Below are 7,745 nucleotides of genomic sequence, written 5' to 3'. Positions count from 1 at the left end.
AATATCCCTCTGTGCATCTCGTATATATAGAAATGCATCCTTTAAATGCTCTATAGTCAATAAAATACTGTCCCTGTCAAGGGTATCAATATTTTTAGTCAGGGAATCCGACCAAGCCACCCCAGCTCTGCACATCCAGGCTGAGGCGATCGCTGGTCGCAGTATAACACCAGTATGTGTGTATATACTTTTTATGATATTTTCCAGCCTCCTGTCAGCTGGCTCCTTGAGGACGGCCCTATCTATAGACGGTACCGCCACTTGTTTTGATAAGCGTGTGAGCGCCTTATCCACCCTAAGGGGTGTTTCCCAACGCGCCCTAACTTCTGTCGGGAAAGGGTATACCGCCAATAATTTTCTATCGGGGGGAACCCACGCATCATCACACACTTCCTTTAATTTATCTGATTCAGGAAAAACTACAGGTAGTTTTTTCACATCCCACATAATACCCTCTTTTGTGGTACTTGTAGTATCAGAAATATGTAACACCTCCTTCATTGCCCTTAACATGTAACGTGTGGCCCTAAAGGGAAATACGTTTGTTTCTTCACCGTCGACACTGAAATCAGTGTCCGTGTCTGTGTCTGTCGACCGACTGAGGTAAAAGGACGTTTTAACGCCCCTGACGGTGTTTGAGACGCCTGGACAGGTACTAATTTGTTTGCCAGCCGTCTCATGTCGCCAACCGACCTAGCAGCGTGTTGACATTATCACGTAATTCCATAAATAAGCCATCCATTCCGGTGTCGACTCCCTAGAGAGTGACATCACCATTACAGGCAATTTGCTCCGCCTCCTCACCAACATCGTCCTCATACATGTCGACACACACGTACCGACATATAGCACACACACACAGGGAATGCTCTGATAGAGGACAGGACCCCACTAGCCCCTTGGGGAGACAGAGGGAGAGTTTGCCAGCACACACCAAAGCGCTATATTTTACAGGGATAGCCTTATAATAAGTGCTCCCTTATAGCTGCTTTTATAAAATCACAATTTCGCCAAATTTTGCCCCCCCTCTCTTGATTTAACCCTGTTTCTGTAGTGCAGTGCAGGGGAGAGCCTGGGAGCCTTCCTGACCAGCGGAACTGTGTGAGGAAATGGCGCTGTGTGCTGAGGAGATAGGCCCCGCCCCCTTTTCGGCGGGCTCGTCTCCCGCTTAAAAATGGATTCTGGCAGGGGTTAAATATCTCCATATAGCCCCGGAGGCTATATGTGAGGTATTTTTTGCCAAAAAAAGGATTTTCATTGCTGCCCAGGGCGCCCCCCCCCCCCCCCCCAGCGCCCTGCACCCTCAGTGACTGCCGTGTGAAGTGTGCTGAGAGCAATGGCGCACAGCTGCAGTGCTGTGCGCTACCTTAAGAAGACTGAGGAGTCTTCTGCCGCCGATTCTGGACCTTCTTCTCTTTTCAGCATCTGCAAGGGGGCCGGCGGCGAGGCTCCGGTGACCATCCAGGCTGTACCTGTGATCGTCCCTCTGGAGCTAATGTCCAGTAGCCAAAGAAGCCAATCCATCCTGCACGCAGGTGAGTTCACTTCTTCTCCCCTAAGTCCCTCGATGCAGTGATCCTGTTGCCAGCAGGACTCACTGTAAAATAAAAAACCTAAGCTAAACTTTTCTAAGCAGCTCTTTAGGAGAGCCACCTAGATTGCACCCTTCTCGGCCGGGCACAAAAACCTAACTGGGGCTTGGAGGAGGGTCATAGGGGGAGGAGCCAGTGCACACCACCTGATCCTAAAGCTTTACTTTTTGTGCTCTGTCTCCTGCGGAGCCGCTATTCCCCATGGTCCTTTCAGGAACCCCAGCATCCACTAGGACGATAGAGAAAATATTAATTTTCAAAGAGCAAAGAATAGAGCTAGTGATAAAATTCAGGGGCGCTCAACATGTGGCCTTCCAGCTGTTTTGGAACTACATATCCCAGCATGCCCTGCCATAGTTTTGCTATTAGGGAATGCAAAAAACGGTGGCAGAGCATGCTGGGATGTGTAGTCCTAATAAGCTGAGGGGGCCACACGTTCAGCACCCCTGTAATGGGTATTATATAAGGCACTGCATTGTACAGTATAGTTGGTGGCTCCTGGAAACAGGGACAGAGCCTCACTGCCTCATAGTGACAGTGGAAATGAGGGACAGCTGGCAGGTATGGTGACATATTGGCGGTAGGTGAGAGGTAAGTAGTACTAGTTATGCCTGGTGGAGATCATATAACTAGTTGTGCCCTGACACGGGGCCTAGCTCAGCGCGTTCTACTGTTGCCATGGCGATGGGCGTGGTCACGTGATCACTCCCGGTGCTTATATGTGTATCTAGTCGCCATGGTGACGGTGTTTTCAGCGTCCAGGCTACGGAAGCCGCCTGAGGACAGACAGCAGCGGTCGCGAAGAGCGCTCCACAGCAAGCTGCAGCGGGCAGCCGGCGTCTCTCGCAGGTAGGGAGCAGCAGTCACGCCCGGGAGTCCCCGGCCGTGCCCTAGGTGTATTGGGCCGGAGTGGGCAGAGTATATAGGTTACAGTTGTGTGGTACTACAAATCACAGCATGCCCTCTAACAGTTCTTGCCTGGCGGGGTCATGCTGAGGCTTGTAGCTCCACAACAGGGCTAGAGCCAGAGGTTACCTGGGCTCAGTCATCTGGGAGCCTCATACATGGTGCAAGGGGGCTGACTGAATATGGTAGCGCTGTAGTGTTCCAGTGGTTATATTTTTTGGGATCCGGTCTCTAGGTCGACAGTAACTAGGTCAAGCACTATTGGTCGACAGTCTCTAGGTCGACAGGGTCTTTAGGTTGGCAGGTCAAAAGGTCGACGTGAGTTTAAATTTTTTTTTTGTTGAACTTTTTAATACTTAACTATTCACGTGGACTACGATTGGGAATAGTAACCTGCCCGAAGGACGAGCCATGCGAGGGGACACGGTGCACTAATTGGGGTTCCCGGTCACTGTATGAAGAAAACGTCACCAAAAAAACATTAAAAACTCATGTCGACCTTTTGACCTGTTGACCTAGACCATGTCGACCTACTTACTGTCGACCAATAGTGGTCGACCCAAACACGGTTGACCTAGACACTGTCAACCCTATGAACCACACCCAATCCATAGCACTGTGCCGCATTAACATCTTGCAGGGGTGGGCAATAAGAGGCCCTCTAGATGCTGTAGAACTACACATCCCAGCATGCCCTGCCACCAGTGGCGGAACTACCGCCAGTGCAAGCAGTGCCTTGCACTGGGGCCCGCCACTGTCCAGGGGCCCAAAGCCAGCGCGGCATATAATGAGTCAAACTGACTCATTACATGCCGCTGTCCGCCACCGGCCGAGGAGAGGAGCGCTGCGCCAGATCCAGACAGGGGCGGAAAGGGTGATTGCCCCCCCCAAACATGCCCCCGCATATTGGAGAAGCCGGCGCTGGGACCCGTTCCCATACAGTACTTCCGCCCTGCTCTCACAGTGGCCGCGATGATCATGATCTGCGGCAGCCAGCCGCAGGGAGCACTGACAGCCCGCTGCCACTGAAAGTCTGAAATTGGAAGGCGCAGCGCCGGGGGCAGAGTGTGTTAGCGTGGTGATCATGATCTGCGGCAGCTGCAGGCAGCCCGCTGACAGCCCGCCACCGCCGCTGAGAATCTGAACTTGAAAGACGCTGGGTCGGGGCCGGGCTGGGGCAGTGTGTCATCACTCACTGTCTTTTCCGTGACCGGCTCCCCTCCCCTGGCCCTTTCCGCGTGGAGACGTCACTGTGTGATGGGCACACCCTCATGGCGGCGCCACCGGTCATCATAATACAAGGTGCACGGGAAGGGGGGATAGAATAATTAATTGCTGGAGGCGGTATATCAGGATGTTACCCGGGTGGCATAAGGGACAGAGCTGTAGTGTGTATATGTATGTATATATATATATATATAATATTAATGTGTAAAAAGAGGGACGCTGTCTGCCGTAATGTGTAAAAAAGGGGACGCTGTCTGCCGTAATGTGTAATAAGGGGGACGCTGTCTGCCGTAATGTGTAATAAGGGGGACGCTGTCTGCCGTAATGTGTAAAAAGGGGACGTTGTCTGCCATAATGTGTAAAAAAGGGGGACTGGCTGCCGTAATGTTTAAAAAAGGGGGATGCTGTCTGCCGTAATGTGTAAAAAGGGGACGCTGTCTGCTGTAATGTGTAAAAGTGACTCTACCTGGTGTAGTGGTGCTACTGTGCGGCGTAATAATTTGAATTATGGAGACTACTGTGCACCGTTATTTGAATTGGTATTATTTTGTGGCCCCGCCCCTATATTTCTCTAACGTCCTAAGTGGATGCTGGGGACTCCGTAAGGACCATGGGGATTAGCGGCTCCGCAGGAGACTGGGCACAACTAAAGAAAGCTTTAGGACTACCTGGTGTGCACTGTCTCCTCCCACTAAGACCATCCTCCAGACCTCAGTTAGATTCTTGTGCCCGGCCGAGCTGGATGCACACTAGGGGCTCTCCTGAGCACCTAGAAAGAAAGTATATTTAGGTTTTTTATTTTCAGTGAAATCTGCTGGCAACAGACTCACTGCAGCGAGGGACTAAGGGGAGAAGAAGCGAACCTACCTAACAGGTGGTAGTTTGGGCTTCTTAGGCTACTGGACACCATTAGCTCCAGAGGGATCGACCGCAGGACCCGACCTTGGTGTTCGTTCCCGGAGCCGCGCCGCCGTTCCCCTTACAGAGCCAGAAGCACGAAGAAGGTCCGGAAAATCGGCGGCAGAAGACTTCGGTCTTCACCAAGGTAGCACACAGCACTGCAGCTGTGCGCCATTGCTCCTCATGTACACCTCACACTTCGGTCACTGATGGGTGCAGGGCGCTGGGGGGGGGGCGCCCTGAGGGCAATAAATAACACCTTGGCTGGCAAAATATACATCATATATAGTCCCAGAGGCTATATAGATGTAAAATTACCCCTGCCAGTATCACAGAAAAAGCGGGAGAAAGTCCGCCGAAAAGGGGGCGGGGCTTCTCCCTCAGCACACTGGCGCCATTTTCTCTTCACAGTGCAGCTGGAAGACAGCTCCCCAGGCTCTCCCCTGTAGTTTTCAGGCTCAAAGGGTTAAAAAGAGAGGGGGGGCACTAAATTTAGGCGCAATATATGTATACAAGCAGCTATTTGGGGAAAAATCACTCAGTTATAGTGTTAATCCCTGTATTATATAGCGCTCTGGTGTGTGCTGGCATACTCTCTCTCGGTCTCCCCAAAGGACTTTGTGGGGTCCTGTCCTCAGTCAGAGCATTCCCTGTGTGTGTGCGGTGTGTCGATACGGCTGTGTCGACATGTTGGATGAGGAAGGTTACGTGGAGGCGGAGCAGAGGCCGATAAATGGGATGTCGCCCCCTGTGGGGCCGACACCAGAGTGGATGGATAGGTGGAAGGTATTAACCGACAGTGTCAACTCCTTACATAAAAGGCTGGATGACGTAACAGCTGTGGGACAGCCGGCTTCTCAGCCCGCGTCTGCCCAGGCGTCTCAAAGGCCATCAGGGGCTCAAACAACGCCCGTTACCTCAGATGGCAGACACAGATGTCGACACGGAGTCTGACTCCAGTGTCAACGAGGTTGAGACATATACACAATCACTAGGAACATCCGTTACATGATCTCGGCAATGAAAAAATGTGTTACGCATTTTCTGACATGAACCCAAGTACCACATAAAAGGGGTTTTATTTTTGAGGAGAAAAAACAGCCAGTGTTTTGTTCCCCCATCAGATGAATGAATGAAGTGTGTAAAGAAGCGTGGTTTCCCCCGATAAGAAACTGGTTATTTCTAAAAAGTTACTGATGGCGTACCCTTTCCCGCCAGAGGATAGGTCACGTTGGGAGATATCCCTTAGGGTGGATAAGGCGCTCACACGTTTGTCAAAAGGTGGCACTGCCGTCTTAGGATACGGCCACCTTGAAGGAACCTGCTGATAAAAAGCAGGAGGCGATCCTGAAGTCTGTATTTACACACTCAGGTTATATACTGAAACCTGCAATTGCCTCAGCATAAATAGTGCTGCTGCAGCGTGGTCTGACACCCTGTCAGATAGTATTAATACGCTAAGACAGGGATAATATTTTGCTAACATTGAGCATATTTAAGACGTTGTCTTATATATAAAGGATGCACAGAGGGATATTTGCCGGCTGGCATCCAGAATTAATGCAATGTCCATTCTGCCAGGAGGGTAGTAGAAACCCGGCAGTGGACAGGTGATGCTGCATTTAAAAGGCACATGGAGATTCTGCCTTATAAGGGTGAGGAATTGTTTGGAGATGGTCTCTGGGACCTCGTATCCACAGCAACAGCTGGGAAGAAAAAATTTTACCTCAGGTTTCCTCACAAAAGCCTAAAGAAAGCACCGTATTTTCAGGTACAGTCCTTTCGGCTTCAGAAAAGCAAGCGGGTCAAAGGCGCTTCCTTTCTGCACAGAGACAAGGGAAGAAGGAAAAAGCTGCACCAGTCAGCCAGTTCCAGGAACAAATATCTTCCCTCGTTTCCTCTGAGTCCACTGCATGACGCTGGGGCTCCACAGGTGGAGACAGGTGCGGTGGGGGCGCGTCTCGAGAACTGCAGGGATCAGTGGGCTTGCCCACAGGTGGATCCTTAGGTTCTGCAAGTAGTATCACAGGGATACAGGCTGGAGTTCGAGACGACTCCCCCTCGCCGTTGCCTCACATCAGCCTTGCCTGCTGCCCTCGGAGAAAGGTAGTACTGGCGGCAATTCACAAGCTGTACTTCCAGCAGGTGAAATCAAGGTACCCCTCCTTCAACAAGGCCGGGGTTACTATTCCAAAATGTTGTGGTACCGAAACCAGACGGTTCGGTGAGACCCATTCTAAAATTGAAATCCTTGAACACTTATATACGAAGGTTCAAGTTCAAAATGGAATTGCTCAGGGCGATTATTGCAAGCCTGGAAAATTTCAGGGTATCACTGGACATCAAGGATACTTACCTGCATGTCCCTATTTACCCTCGTCACCAGGTGTACCTCAAATTTGTGGTACAGGATTGTCATTACCAATTCCAGACGTTGCCGTTGGTCTGTCCCCGGCACCGAGGGTATTTACCAAGGTAATGGCCGAAGTACTTATCCCGTACTTGGACGATCTCCTTATAAAGGCGAGGTCCAGGGAGCAGTTGTTCGTCGGAGTAGCACTATCTCGGGAAGTGCTACAACAGCACGGCTGGATTCTGAATATTCCAAAGTCACAGCTGGTTTCTACGACGCGTCTACTGTTCCTGGGTATGGTTCTGGACACAGAACAGGATAAAAAGGGTTTCTCCCGGAGGAGAAGTCCAAGGAGTTGGCGTCTCTAGACGGAGACCTCCTAATACAAATACAGATATCGGTGCATCTATGCACGCGAGCCTTGGGAAAGATGGTAGCTTCTTACGAAGAATTTCCATTCGCCAAGTTCCATGCAAGGATCTTCCAGTGGGATCTGTTGGACAAGTGGTCCGGGTCGCATTCTCAGATGCATCGGCAGATAACCCTGTCTCCAAGGGCCAGGGTGTCGCTGTGGTGGTGACTGCAGAGTGCTCATCTTCTAGGGGGCCGCAGATTCGGCATACAGGACTGGGTCCTGGTGACCACGGATGCCAGCCTTCAAGGCTGGGGGGCAGTCACACAGGGAAGAAACTTCCAAGGCCTATGGAAAAGTCAGGAGACTTCCCTACACATAAATGTCCTGGAACTATGGGCCATTTACAATGCCC

The 7,745-nt window shown here is 51.0% G+C and overlaps 1 protein-coding gene across 1 annotated transcript in view; it reads left to right on the top strand.

Annotated features, from left to right (window-relative positions):
* Window positions 1-2,350: 2,350 nt before the first annotated feature.
* TEX55 (testis expressed 55) overlaps window positions 2,351-7,745 on the top strand; it is a 94,764-nt gene continuing 89,369 nt past the window's right edge. Inside the window, exon 1 of the mRNA XM_063956772.1 lies at window positions 2,351-2,441. The gene's annotated coding sequence lies outside the window, so the exon portion shown is untranslated. The remainder of the gene's footprint in view (window positions 2,442-7,745) is intronic.

Source organism: Pseudophryne corroboree, chromosome 2 (assembly GCF_028390025.1).
Source record: "Pseudophryne corroboree isolate aPseCor3 chromosome 2, aPseCor3.hap2, whole genome shotgun sequence".
NCBI classification, from domain to species: Eukaryota; Metazoa; Chordata; class Amphibia; order Anura; family Myobatrachidae; genus Pseudophryne; species Pseudophryne corroboree.
Note: the sequence above shows the minus strand (reverse complement) of the source record. Positions and strands in the feature narration are given on the sequence as shown.